At 46.2% G+C, this 15331-nt stretch overlaps 1 protein-coding gene across 1 annotated transcript in view; it reads right to left on the bottom strand.

The window, feature by feature from the left end:
- CHST8 (carbohydrate sulfotransferase 8) overlaps positions 1-15331 on the bottom strand; it is a 456314-nt gene that overhangs the window by 357908 nt on the left and 83075 nt on the right. Inside the window, exon 2 of the mRNA XM_084812220.1 lies at positions 522-575. The gene's annotated coding sequence lies outside the window, so the exon portion shown is untranslated. The remainder of the gene's footprint in view (positions 1-521; positions 576-15331) is intronic.

Raw genomic sequence — 15331 nt, 5'->3', positions numbered from 1 at the left:
AGCAACAGCTCTTCCTGAGAGAGCTCCAGCCAGCATAGATCTGTCCAGGGTCCTGATAGACCCTCTTGGTCTCACCTTGCCATTTTGCTTCATCAGGCTTAATACTGGCTTGCCCTTCTAGTAAGTGCAACTGATTCAGATTGGCTCCCCTGGGAACCTTGAGCATGAACAGGACAGTGTGGATCCCAGTCCAGCAGGAGGAATGCAAAAGCTCAAGTCCACTGGCATGTATGCATCACTCCACACCATGAGTTTATCCAGTGATGTTGCTCCAACCTACATTAGGCATGAACAGATGTTTACAATTTTTCATTTTTAGAAATAAATCTTCATTTTGTTAAGTGAACAGATAAAGCTGCCTTTTTTACTGGAGATGCTGGAGTTGAAACTGGGAATTCTGTATTCAGTGGTCCTAAGCTGGATACCAGAGGAAGGCAGAGAACTCTTGTCTATGTGGTTCCCAGAACAGCAGGGAAATGCAAAGCCTATTTGCATGTGAACATCCCCCTAGGAGGGCTTACCTGTAAGAGAAAAACATGAGATACTGGTTGTCCTTCACACCTTAAAAACTGCACCTGTTGACAGGCAGAAACATTTGTATCCATCAGTTGATGCTTGTTAGCAATCAGTCACCTTTGGTGAGTAAGAATTTCCTCCAAGTGACCAGATAGGAAGGTTGTTTTAAAAAAAAAAAATCCTTTCCAATCACCAGTGTTTGACAATGACTATCAGAAGAGTAAGCAGGCTACTAATTTTAGAAGCTATCTATTCTTCCTGAAGAGTAGAAAGCCTTAAAGAGGTAGTCTTGTGGGTGAGCAGACTAATCGTTTTTGTCATTATTGCAAGCCTCTTTTGCAAGCCCACTCTCGATGACTTACAGAAAACAACCACACTTCTGGGGACTATATATTCTGTTTTCCACATTCCAGACCACATATTCTGTGACCACAAGGATTTTTAATTGTTATGAGAGAAGAGGAAAATTCTTAATACAACATGTGAAAGCATTGTAAAAGTTATAGATATAGCAAAACAAACAAACCCAAAACATCTCTAACATTCTAATCACGTATCACTCCAGATACCTCAAATGCCTGATTCCATATACTGCTAAAGGCCATGATCAACAGAGCTCAGTAAACAAACTATGTTGCTTTCACAGACAAAAAGATTTCCCCTCCTAGCTTTCAGGGTACAAATTACCACAGGTCTCAGGAGTTACTAATCTCCATAATAACACACTACATCCATTAGCAAGTAAATGAGCAAGTCTTGAAGGACCTTGATGAGTAGTTTATACTACTTCTTGATAAAAAAAAAAAAAACTATCATAAGCAGTTGTTGTTCAAATGAAAATTTTCCAGGAGCCCCCTTGGAACATTGCAAATGATAAAAGGGAGGGCCAATTGGCCATGATTCCTTCATTTTCAGAACAGAAATGGTGGAGGTAGTTTAATTCCCTTTGCAGAAGGGAGATGAAAGGATTAGGGATGTGCGTTGGAGTCAGAGCCCAAAGCAGGCCACTTCAGACCATTTCTGGTGCTTCCCAAGGCAAGTAGCTTTCCCTTATTTTGCTTTGTTTTAATCCAAAGCCACCAGAACCAAAGCCAGGCCAGAATGAGGCTTCATTAATGGTTTGTGCTCAGAGACACAGATGTTCCATCTTCTCTTCAAATAGTATATTCTGGTTTTGTTTCTTGAAAATGCTGAGAGAGGAGAGTGGGCGGGAGGGAGGGTGTTTAAGTGACTGGTAGATCCATCTTCTAATCATAGGGCATGTTTTACCAGGGGCTCCAGACATTGTGCTTTGGAGGAGACCCTGAGATGGCCATTCTTCCAATGGCACCAGGCTTCCCTATGAAAAAGCCTTAAACTAGTTTTCAGTCATCATAACTTACTATCCCCTGCACCTATACTTGTGAAACTTTGCAGATTTCTTGCTTGGGGACACCTCTATGATGTGTGCCATTTTCATATAAATTTCCCCTCCCTCCCAAAAAAAAACCAGTGGGAGACAAGAATCTCTCCAATTTGAGGACTATGAAGCATATGAACTGCTGCACCTATCTTTCTGAAACTTAGGAGATGTTTTAGTGTTTGGTTTGGTTTTTTACTTAGGGAAACCTCTAGGCTGTCTGTGATTCTCAGAAAAACAGTCCATAAGGCACATTTGGAGACCCTCAAAATGATAAAGCTCCTCTTGCACAGAAACCCCTGTGGCTATTCTTCTGAATCTTGGAAGGCTCGATCCCTTCAGAAGGGGCAACTATCTCTACAAGTTTCATCCAATTCTGCCAAGATATAAAGAAATGATTGATTGTTCCCTTTTAAAAATCCTAGATTAAAAAAAATTGTACAACCCCCCCTGCACCCATTTTTCTGACATTTGGCAGGTGTAATCTCCTCCTATGGAGATACTGCCCAATTCTGAAAAGGAAAAAAGAAGCTATACCCATTTTTTTTTATTTCCCATGATAGCCATTGGGAGGCACAAAACCTCAAATTTCCAAAGTTTAGTACCTAAGTTGAAGTGGTTGTCCTCTGAATCAACTGAAACAGATTTAGACCATTTTCTGAAGTGCTAAATCAGGGTCTGAGTGGAATCTGGGAGTCAGTGCACACCTCTGGAAAAGATATCTTCAGTAGGGATGTGAAAATCAGCAATATTCAGGCTGATTGAGGTTCTCCAAATTCCACATTGAAGCACACTCTGACTTGTATCACAAGATTTGGTTTCTTTTTCTGCACAAAAACATGTGTATGTTTTCATGTACATTGTTCAAAGTGTACGCCTCAATTGTGTGCATTTTGAAATGCACATCTTTTTCTCCCATTGAGCGTGTTCATGTGCATCTTTCAAAGGTATGCATTTTTAATGCACATTTTTCAAATGTACACATTTTTTTGAACATAATGTGATTTGGATACATTCTGGTCAAAAATGAGCTGAAACAAATTTCTCCCCCACCCCTTGTCTTCACTTACTGGCCAGAAGACATAGAGCTACCTTTCCCTCTGAGCAAGAGCAGGTGCAAGGAGCAATTGGCCAAAGGACCAACAGTTGCAGGATGCTTCTAAGGAGCTTTTTCTTTCCTTCCAGAGCGAACTTTGCAGTGATAGTCAGTTGCTCTGTGCCTGCATGGGCAATGGGAGGAGTAATTTGGCCCAGGCCGGTCAACTCTAAGCACAGGCTGTTCTCCCCACAACTGAGATGTTTTAGATCTCTGTTAGGTTCTTAAGAAAATCTCATCTCTTTGGAATCCCACCCCCCATTTTATTGCAAAACTTAAATATTATGTAAGCCCTTCAGAGGGTTCGAAATGTAGCCAGGAAAACAATAGAATGGGAAAGACTAGAGATCTTTTCAAGAAAATTGGAGATCTCAAGGGAACGTTTTGTGCAAAGACGGGCATGATAAAGGACAAAGAAGGCAGGGACCTAACAGAAGCAGATGAGATTAAGAAGAGGTGGAAAGAATACACAGAAGAACTATACAGGAAAGATCTGAATGTCCCTGATAGCCATGATAGTGCGGTCACTGAACTTGAGCCGGACATCCTAGAGAGTGAAGTCAAGTGGGCCTTAGGAAGCATTAGTAACAACAAAGCTAGCGGAGATGACAGTATTCCAGCTGAGCTATTTAAAATCCTAAAAGATGATGCTGTTAAAGTGCTGCATTCAATATGCCAACAAATCTGGAACACTCAACAGTGGCCACAAGACTGGAAAAGGTCAGTTTACATTCCAATTCCAAAGAAGGGCAGTGCCAAAGAGCATTCAAACTACTGTACAATTGTGTTCATTTCACATGCCAGCAAGGTTATGCTCAAAATCCTACAAGCTAGGCTTCAGCAGCATGCAAACTGAGAACTACCGGAAGTACAAGCTGGGTTTTGAAGAGGCAGAGGAACTAGAGGATCAAATCGCCAACATTCGCTAGATCATGGAGAAAGCAAGAGAATTCCAGAAAAATGTCTATTTCTGCTTCATTGACTACGCTAAAGCCTTTGATTGTGTGGATCACAACAAACTCTGGCAAATTCTTAAAGAGATGGGAGTACCAGACCACCTTACCTGTCTCTGAGAAACCTGTACGAGGGACAAGAAGCAATAGTAAGAACCGGACATGGAACAACCGATTGGTTCAAAATTGGGAAAGGAGTACAACAAGGCTGTATATTGTCACCCTGCTTATTTAATTTATATGCAGAGTACATCATGAGAAATGCCGGGTTGGATGAATCACAGGTCGGAATTAAGATTGCCAGGAGAATTATCAACAACCTCCAATACGCAGACGATACCACCCTAATGGCAGAAAGTGAAGAGGATCTAAAGAGCCTCTTGTTGAGGGTGAAAGAGGAGAGTGCAAAAGCTGGTTTGAAACTCAACATTAAAAAAACTAAGATCATGGCATCTGGCCCCATCACTTCCTGGCATATAGAAGGGGAAGAAATGGAAGTAGTGACAGATTTTATTTTCTTGGGCTCCAAGATCACCACAGACGGTGACTGTAGCCATGAAATCAAAAGACGCTTGCTCCTTGGGAGGAAAGCTATGGCAAACCTAGACAGCATAGTCAGAAGCAGAGACATCACCTTGCCAACAAAGGTTCGTATAATCAAAGCTATGGTTTTCCCAGTAGCAACATATGTCTGTGAGAGCTGGACTACAAGGAAGGCTGAGCACCGAAGAACTGATGCCTTCGAACTGTGGTGCTGGAGAAGACTCTTACGAGTCCCCTGGACTGCAAGGAGGTCAAATCAGTCCATCCTAAAGGAAATCAATCCTGACTGCTCATTGGAAGGACAGATACTGAAGCTGAAGCTCAAATATTTTGGCCACCTAATGCGAAGAGAAAACTCACTGGAAAAGACCCTGATGCTGGGAAAGATTAAAGGCAAAAGGAGAAGGGGACGGCAGAGGACGAGATGGCTAGATAGCATCACCGATGCAATGAATATGAACTTGAGCACGCTCCGGGAGAGAGCGCAGGACAGGAAGGCCTGGCGTGCTATGGTCCATGGGGTCACGAAGAGTCGGACACGACTTAACGACTGAACAACAACAACAATAAATTGAATGAATTAAAGAATACTTTCATAAAGCAAGCCTCTTCATTTCCAACCACAGCCATTCTATGAAGTGCTGGGATTGGCATCTTGATTGACATGTGATAGGATTTCTTAAACTATTGCCTATGTAAGATGGAGGGAATTGCATATAGTTCTAAAGGAAGGCAGAAAATAAAGCACACAAATGTTAAAACTCAGCACCTACTAGGAAATACTGAGTTATTTAAGTGGAAAACCCTTCCTCCAGTTAGGAGGAATGCTAGAATGCTAGACTAGAATGCTAATTTTCTAAACTGGCAGTGCAGAACCTCAGGCCTGGGGTCCCAATCTGGCCCCCTGTAGGTCCCCAGAGGGCCATGCCCTTATTCCCAACCACCAAGAGAAGCAGTTGAACCTTTTAGAATGGGGAAAAAACTGCACAGCGGCCAAGAAACCACTAAGCAATTGGTCGGGGGACAGAGGGTGGGCTGAGGGAAGGGTGTATGGCCATTTGGGGAGCCCTGGAGGACTGGACTGGGTCCCCAGGCAGGATAGATTTGGCCCACAGGCCTGAGGTTCAACAACTCTAATCAAAAGGTTATTCTGAAGTGTCCATATGCTGGACGTGCACATTCCCCATCAATCTTTTATATCAAATTAATAGTTTATGGACTTTTTGCTTTGGACTACAACTGTACTGTTATGGATCTGGGGCACCCAACACCTTCTCAGTGTGGAGGGTTGCTTTCTGGCAAATGCACATTGCACTGAATGCCTGTGCACCTCCTTCAGATGCTACATCAGGGGGTGGAGAGGAGGCAGTCCCAAGGGGGACAAGGTATGTGGCAGGCAGGTGGGATCCTACTAGGAATGGGTGAGAATTTCATTTCAATTCAGTTTTACCAAAATTTACCAAACATTTGCAAAGTTCTTTATATTTGGGAGAAAAGAACTTGATGTTAAAAGCATTTAAATGTGGGAGAAACCAAACCTAACAGCTTCATCCATTCATCCAGGCCTAGAACTGCTTTGTATTCAGCCCTGTAACAGCTGGATTAGAGTTGCCACCTCTTTTTTCTGACACGCTCTACATCGTAACAGCTACATGGCAGGCAGGCACATTTTTTACTTATTTATTTACATTTATTTACTTGTTTACTTACATTTCTATACTGCCCAATAGCTGAAGCTCTCTGGGGGGGTTGTAAAACAAAACATCAAAGCATAAAATGCAATAACACAGTAAAACAATATATAAAAATTTTAACCTTAGAATAAAACCAAAGCAAAAAGCTCCTCCTGGCCCCCTCTGCTTGTGGCTCCCCAAGAGAACATAAGAACATGAGTAGAGCCTGATGCTGGATCATACCAAGGGTCCATCTAGTCCAGCATTCTGTTCACACATTGGCCTACTAGCTGTCAACTGGGAACCCACAAGCAGGACACAAGTGCAACAGCACCCTCCTGCCCATGTTCCCCAGCAACTGTATATAGGCTCACTGCCTCCGATACTGGAGGTAGCACACAGCCATCAGGACTAGTAGCCACTGATAGCCATTTCCTCCAGGAATTTATCTAACCCCCTTTGAAAGCCATCCAAATTGGTGGCCATCACTACATCCTATGGTAGCGAATTCCATAGTTTAACTATGCACTGTCTGAAGAAGTCCTTCCTTTTATCTGTCCTGGATCTCTCATCAATCAGCTTTATGGGATGACTCTCTTGGGTTCTAGTATTTTGAGAGAGGGAGAAAGATGTCTCCCTATCCACATTCTCCACACCATGCATAATTTTGTACACCTCCATCATGTCTCCCCTCACTCACCTTTTCTCCAAGCTAAACAAGCCCAGCTGTTGTAACTTTCCCTCATAGGGGAGATGCTCCAGCCCCTTGATCATTTTAGTTGCCCTTTTCTCCACTTTTTCCAGCTCTACAATATTTTTTAGGTGTGGTAACCAGAACTGTACACAGTATTCCACGTATGGTTGCACCATAGATTTGTGCAAGGGCAGAACGATATTGGCAGTTTTATTCTCAATTTTTTCTAATTATGCCTAACATAGAGTTTGCCTTTTTTTACAGTGGCCACACACTGGATCAACATTTTCATTGAGCTGCCTAGGGGTGGGCGGATCACTTACCTGGCTCCGTTCTGGGGATCCATGCGGGGGGGGAGGCGATCCATCCCTCCCCCCGGAATCCTTCTTGGCCAGCTCCATTCCACGGCGAGTCCGCAGAGCCACCAGCGAGGGCTGCCCGCAGCTGGACCTCCGTCCGCTGCTGGGCTGCGGCTGCAAATGGCGGCTGCCGTAGTGGCCGCCATTTGCGTCCCTGCATTGCCATGATAGGTTACGTAGGGATGTGCGAAGGTCACTTACCTTTTCAAAGGGGTGATTCACGGTGGGGGAAGGCGCTCCGCACCTCTCCCTGAAATCCTAACCCGGCTGGCTCCGCTCTGTGGCAACCCTGCAGAGCCACCAGCCGGGTGCATTCGCAGGTGTGTGGAGCCTGCGGACGCAAATAGCGGCGGCTACAGCCGCCGCCATTTGTGTTCCTGTTTTTTTGCCATGATAGGCTACATAAATATTTACATAGCTTATCACAGCAAAAAAACAGGGGCGCAAATGGCGTGGCAGCCGCCATTTGTGCCCGTCTTTCGCCGTGATAGGCTACGTAAATATTTACGTAGCCTATCACGGCCTCCGCAGGGACGCAAATGGCGTCCCTGCATTAGCTGTGATAGGTTACATAAGTATTTACATAGCCTATCATGGCAAAAATGGGGAAGCGAATGGTGGCCGCAGATGCGGCCACCACTCGCAAAGTAGAGCGAACGGCACCAGGTAAGTGCTCCGTTTCGCGCGCCTTTCGCGGGTTGGTGGGGCGGGGGGGCTTCATTCTGCCATGGATTTTGGGAGGCCAAATGCATTGGCATTCAGCCTCACTGAGATCCATGGCGGAATCCTCTGACATCCCTAAAGTTACGTATATATTTACGTAGCCTATCACAGCAAAGAGCAGGGACACAAATGGCTTAGCAGACACTCTTTCCGTCCCTGCTCTTTGCCGTGATAGGCTACGTAAATATATACGTAACCTATCATGGCAATGCAGGGATGCAAATGGCGTAGCAGCCGCAATTTGCATCTCTGCATTAGCTGTGATAGGCTACGTATATATTTACGTAGCCTATCACGAAAACAGCAGGGACGCAAATGGCGTAGCAGACACTATTTCCATTCCTGCTCTTTGCCGTGATAGGCTACATAAATACTAACGTGGCCTATCACGGTTAATGTAGCAAGGGAAATGGCGGCCACAGTCCAGGGCCACCATTCGCACCTGCGGACGGCTGACAAAAGGTAGGTTCCATCCCAGGGAGGTTTCGCGGGGTGGCGGGGGGGGATTGTTCTGTTCCGCCACAGACTTCTTTAGAATCCGGCCTCACTGGAGTCCGTGGCAGAATTCTCCGCCATCCCTAGAGCTGCCCACCCCAACCCCAAGGTCTCTTTCTTGGTTGGTCACTGTTAGTTCTGATCCCATCAGGTTATACTTGAATTTGGGATTTTTTGCTCCAATGTGCATCACTTTACATTTGCTTACATTGAACCATATTTGCCATTTAGATGCCCATTCTCCCCATTTGGAGAGATCCTTTTGGAGCTCTTCACAATCCCTTTTTGTTTTTAACCACCGTAAATAGTTTGGTGTCATCCGCAAACTTGGCCACTTCACTACTCACTCCTAATTCCAGATCATTTATGAACAGGTTGAAAACCATTGGTATTAATACAGATCCCTGTGTGACCCCACTATTTTCTTTCCTCTGTTGGGAGAATTTACCTTTTATTCCTACTCACTGCTTTCTGTTCTTTAACCAGTTACTGATCCATAAGAGAACCTCTCCTCTTATTCCATGACTGCTAAGTTTGCTCAGGAGTCATTGGTGAGGGACTTTGTCAAAAAGCCTTTTGGAAGTCCAAGCAAACAATATTTACTTGGCTGGACTCTGTGGAGATACAGAATAGGGATGGGGGAGAATTTCTCCCCGAAACTTCGGGGGGTTGAGTGCCAATGCATTCGGTCCTCCGAAGGTTGTTCGGGGACAAATTCTCCGCCCCCCGCCCCACCCCCGGGATGGGACTTACCTTTCACGAATGTCCCTCCTGGCGGCAGGTCCCGGCGGCGGTTCGGCAGGTCTTCGTCAGTGGCGGGGGCGGCAGCCGGTCTTTTGACCGGCTGCCGCCGCCGCCATTACAAGAAAAGTAAAAAAAAACAAAAACGCCCCTGTGATAGGCTACGTAACGATTAACGTAACCTATCACGGCTAGATTTTAGATTAACGTAACCTATCACGGCTGTGATAGGCTACGTTAATCGTCACGTAGCCTATCACGGGTGACTTAAAAAAAAAAAAAGCGCGTACGGCTAATGGCGGCCCCCATAGGGAGCTGCCATTCGTGTTCCTTATTTGGTCCCTGTAGTCTATGTAAAGATTTACGTAGACTACGGCGAAAATAAGGAAAACGCAAATAGCGTTGCCCTTATTTTCGCCGTAGTCTACGTAAATCTTTACGTAGACTACAGGGACCAAATAAGGAATGCGAATGGAGGCTCCCTATGGGGGCCGCCATTTGTGTATGCGCTTTTTTTTTTTAAGTCACCCGTGATAGGCTACGTGACGATTAACGTAGCCTATCACGGCTGACTTTGCAGATCTAGCCATGATAGGCTACGTTAATCGTTACGTAGCCTATCACAGGGGCGGTTTTTTTTTTTTCTTTTGAAGTTCATGGCCGGGGAGACGGGGCGCTTCTCCCCGGCCTGAATTTCGGCCGGGCGAGGCAGGAAGCCTCCCCCCCGGCCTGAATTTCGGCCGGGCGAGGAGGGAAGCCTCCCCCCCCTGGCCTGAACTTTGGGGGGTGCAGCGAAGCGCCTCCCCCCCACAGCGAAGCAAGCTGCGAGACCAGGTAAGTGACTTTCATGCATCCCTAATACAGAATGATGGAGTAGATTAGCGCTGGGGGAGAATTTCATTTGGTTCACGTTTTAATGCGAACTTACCCAGTTTTGCACTTTCAGACCAATTTGTGAGCCAAAAAAAATTTATCCTTTGAAGTTCACACTTTTTTGAATTTTTGCAGTGGCATTCACCAATCAAACAATGTGTATGGCAATGCAGCTATTAGGGGAAGGCGAACTCAAAAATGTGTATATCAGTGAAAATAATGTGTATATCAGTGAAAATAATGTTGATCATGCATTATGTTAGGCAAATTGCTTGCACAAAATGTGCATAATAGGCAAAATTGCAGACAAAATGTATGCATTAGGAGAAAAGTGAACAAATATGTACAAATTTTCATGGAAACTTAAACAAATATATAGCCAAGTTCAGGATGAATGGAATTTAAGACTGGGAAAATGAGAAACTGAAAGAAACAGGAATTGACAGATTTTAGGGATGTACGAAAGTCCCTTACCTTTCATGAAACTTGATTCGCGATGCGGGGGAGGCGCTCCGTCCCTCCCGCCGCGAATTCTGGCCGGCCAGGATGCAAATGGTGGCGGTTGTCGCCACCGTCGTTTGCGTCCCTGCAGTCAGCCGTGATAGGTTACGTAAATGTTTACGTAGCCTATCACGGCTGAGTGAAAAAAACAACAACAAAAACCCCCCTGCGCATATGCAAATGGCGGCGCCCATGGGCGCTGCCATTTGCGTATGTGCGGTTTTTGTTTTTTGTTTTTAACTCAGCCGTGATAGGCTACGTAAACATTTACGTAGCCTATCACGGTGTTTTTTTAAAATCTACCCGTGATAGGCTACATAAATCTTTACGTAGCCTATCACGTTTTGTTTTGTTTTGTTTTAACTTGGAAATGGCAGCAGCGGTGGCAGCTGGTCGGAAGACCGGCTGCCACAGCCGCCGCCACCGAACCGCCGCCAGAGCCGCCGCCGCCAGGGACATTCGCACAAGGTAAGTCCCGTCCCGGGGGGGGGGAGCAGACCGTTTCGCCACCAATTTCGGGGGGCCGAATGCGCTGGCATTCGGCCTCCCCGAGATCCGTGGCAAAACCCTCTGACATCCCTAAGATTCATCCATCTCTAGCCTAAGAGTTTTGCTCTGATCCAGCAAGAGGGCTCTTCTTCTGTCCACATGGTATGACACTATAGATTTCCTCCGCTTTAAGGAAGCAATACAGTGGGCAGCAGTGAAGGACGTACAATGCTTTAATTCCCCCCCCCAGCAACCTTCATATCCAAACACATCTAGGCTGTTTTCACCCAGTACTAGTCCTCTTAAATCTTTAAAGTCATGGTGACTAATTTGCCTGTCACCATAACGGCACAAACACTTTCTCCCTAATGACTGAGAGCTCCATCTGTTTTGTCAAGGTGATTTTCGACTTCCATGCATTATTCCGAGATGAACTATCTCCCACTAATCTTGATTTGAGCTGTTAACGTGAAACCTCTAATTAAAAAGAGGTCTGGAAAATGCACTCTGCCTTCATACACAAGCCACCCATGAGTTAATAAGAAACTGGGGCTGTGGCTGGCAATTGGAAGCAGGGGTACCCATACAAATTTCACACATCTTTCTCCTTGCTTGAGCTACATTTAGCAGAATAACTGTGTACATATTACAGATAAATATGCATACCGAGAAATGACATAATGCTGCAAAGAAACCATCATATTACACCCACCAAGGAGAAGTCAACACAACTGTTTTGATGCCACCCTGGTGCAGGCCACAGTCCAATGGAGCCAAGACTCAGAGATGAGGTGAAGGATCTCAGAGTGGTTTTAGATGTTATATAATACATCAGGATGGCAATGAAAGAGATGCCGTAAGCATTTTAAACTTGCACTTCCTGTGAGAGTACCAAAATGCAGCCTCCTCCTGCGCTGTTTAAGATCTAGGGAATGTGTAAGATTCTAGGGAATTTCCCAGTATCAAGCCTCTCCCCAGTCTTACTCCTCTCCTGAGTTCTCTTTCTTGGTCAGACTAGAGTATGGATAGGTGAGAAATCAATTGGCTTTGCAGTTTTATGTGAGATACCCAATTCACACCTCCCAGAACTGAACTCAAGATCCAAACACAATTTGCAGTTAGATACCTGTACATTTCTGACTTTACGGTGTGTTTCACAAAACGAAATGCATTTGAAAATATGTTCACATTTTTAAAATGCACACAGGAAAGTGTGTACATTTGAAAAACATAGAAAATACTCTTTAGTGAATAGAAACATGTACATTAAGGTGTAATATGAAAGATGCATATTTTCATCTCGACAAGATCAGCCTCGGATGTCCTTCTCTCTGTACCATCAGCCAGGACAGCTAGGCTAGTGAGGACGAGGGAGAGAGCCTTCTCTGTGGTGGCCCCCACTCTGTGGAACTCCCTCCCTAGGGAACTCTGCCATGCCCCCTCTTTAATGAGCTTCTGCCACGCATTGAAAACTTGGTTGTTCAGGCAGGCATTTGGGGTGGGCTAGGGAAATTTTAGAAATGATGTTTTAATGTGTGATTTTATTATTTTTAAAGTGTTTGTATTATTGTACATTGCCCAGAGTGGCCGGGTGACCGGCCAGATGGGCAATTAAGAAAAGAAAGAAAGAAAGAAAGAAAGAAAGAAAGAAAGAAAGAAAGAAATTGCACACAAAAATGCACACCTATTGAAAAATGTGCACAAAAATATTTACAAATGTCTATGCAGAACCAAGATGCAGAACAAATCTAGTGGTGGAAAAAGAACAACCTGATATAGTTTGAGCTTAGCAGATTTGCCCACCCCTATGCTAGATTGTGATGACCAGATGGAAGACCAGGGTGGAATGGTGGAGGCTGACCATCAGGGCTGTGCATAGCTTCAGTCCGAAGCCCAAATAATGAGTCAAAGCATGCTACTTCGGAGGTGCCTCCACATGATATGAGGCAGAGCAGGACAGCAACGAGGCTCCCCAAAGCAAAATGGCTTGTATATGAAGCACTTTGTCCGATTTGGTGATTCATTCCGAGCAGCCTAGACAGCCTGGTGCCAAAAGTAACAACTTGAGAAAGTTCAGCGAGGGATTGAGGTTCAGGGGGGAAGTGGGGGGGGGAGGAAGAGGGAGGGAGGGAGCTTTGGTGAATGGAAACTCTAGTTGCCAAATCAGGGCTGAACTAGGGATGTACGAATTGTGTACCTTCCATGCCACTTGACTTCCACAGTTTGCAGCCAGTGCTCCGTTCCGCCGTTCACAAGCCCCTGGAATTATCCTCTTTTTTTTCTGCTCTGAAAATTACAAAGATAAATCCGTACTGACAACCGTAATTCTGGTGCCCAGCCGTCTCCATGAGTCTGCATAACTTCCGTAAGAATTGCCATTTTTCGTAAATATTTCTGTTGTTGTCGTTTTAATTGAATGCCTCCATCTCCATTTACTTTCAGCCAAAACGCTTCCTCTTCCTAGGGGCTTCCCAAAAGGAGGCTGTCTTAGTTGTGCCTGAGCGATAAACTATTTGTTTAAAGCAGTGCTGTTTTAAAGAAAGAAAAAACCTTTTAAAATGACCATGCTGCTCCAGGACTGACTTCTCTGGGAGGATCACTGGAGCAGAAGAACTGCTTAGGGAAGATGAGGAGGGAGTGGAAAGGGTTAAGGCCTGGGTTGGGGCCATCTTCACTCCTGGGAAGCAATGCTGTTGGCAGTAGGGAGATGAGAAACGCACTTGATGACGCTCCCAAGAAGTTTGAGGATTGTGCTTAGAGAGCCAGGAGATGCCCAGCACAACTGGGTATTGGGGCACCTTGGCCAGGTGAAATTCAATCTACTCGACGTGCCCCTGGGAACGCAGAGTGAGGGGAGCTGTAATTCGTGTAACTGCTCCGGAAGAGAGAGGGTGGCCGTCGATAGTCTCTACTTTCAACGGGATAGGAAGGAGCAGAGCAGGAATGTTGCATTGCTGAGCAAATGGTTCATCTATGAAACTGGTAGTAGCCCCAGAGTCCACCAGTGCCAGGACATCTTCCCCACCCCACTGGGAAGAATGGATGTGCACAGGGAGCAGCAGATGGGACGGTGGGGGGATGTGGGGAAGGGGCCCCTGGATGTGGAGTGGGCCCCTGCACTGGAGACCCCCAACAGGCTTTGGGGGTGTCCTAGTCAGGCTTGGGGGCAAGGAGGTGGAGGAGGGGGTGGGGCCGTCAGTCAGGAGCAACAGAATCTGGCAAAGTGCCCCTGCTTTCCACACCTGAAGCACCGACGCTCTGCACGCCACCTCTCCAGTTCTTCCGGCAATAGCGTGGCTCGGGTTGCTCCATTTGCATCGGGGTCTCTTCCGCCCCTGCGGCAGGGCTGTGGGGGGGAGGGGGCAGCAGCCATGGGGGAATAGGAGGAGGGAAATCCCAGCTAACGGAGCTCTTCTGAGCCAGACAGCGCCCCTCCAAATGACTGTTAATCTGCAGGCACAATTGGATGAGCTCCGCCAGCGTTGGCAGATGGGGTGCTCGCGCCAGCTCATCCAAGGTCTCGTCATTCAAACTGTCCAAAAATTGGGCCACCAGAGCGGCATCATTCCTGCATCAGCAAGCGAAAAGAGGTTGCATGGCTGGAAACTGAGTCCTTGCCCTGCTTGAGGTGGCGGATATCGGGCAGAGCGTCAAAGTTCAGCCCCTGCGACTCCCCGCTTGTGCCTGCATCTTGCGTCTAAAAGTTCAGGTTGTTCTTCCCTTGCCTCCCCCTGTCTGCTATCACTCCCAGGGATGTGTGAAGGGGGGGACCCTCCATGCAGCTGTGCTTCTGAAGCCTGGGAAAGTTCCTCCCCCACATGTTGCAGCTCTTCCTCAGAATCTGAACTACTCTGACACTCTATATGCTCAGAGGCAACCCTGACATCCGCCTTGATCGCCATGTTTTTAAAAAACATGGCAATTGGAAGTCTATGTGCATTTAGACTAATACGCAAAAAACACCATCAATCTTAAGTATACGGGCGATTCACAGCACTTTTTGCATAGAAGTGTATGTGTGCACATAGACTTATACACACAGAGTGCTGTGAATCACCCAGGAAAGAGGAGGAGGCGTGGTGCACGCCCCAACCACTATCCCACTCCTTCTTGTGAGCAGGAGACAGCTAGCTGCAGGGGCATGCACCGGGCCTCTTCCTCACCTGGTTGGTTGTCAAAGACAGCTGACCAGCGGCATGGTGCACACCCCAGCCACTAGCTAGCCATCTCCTCCTCATGAGCAGGAGATGGCTAGCAGTCGTTTACAGCCGAGCAG

The sequence above is a fragment of the Heloderma suspectum genome, chromosome 8, assembly GCF_057233095.1.
Source record: "Heloderma suspectum isolate Gila_16-S chromosome 8, 16-S_ref, whole genome shotgun sequence".
Taxonomy (NCBI): Eukaryota; Metazoa; Chordata; class Lepidosauria; order Squamata; family Helodermatidae; genus Heloderma; species Heloderma suspectum.
The sequence above is the reverse complement of the archived record's forward strand: the minus strand, read 5'-3'. Positions and strand labels throughout refer to the sequence as shown.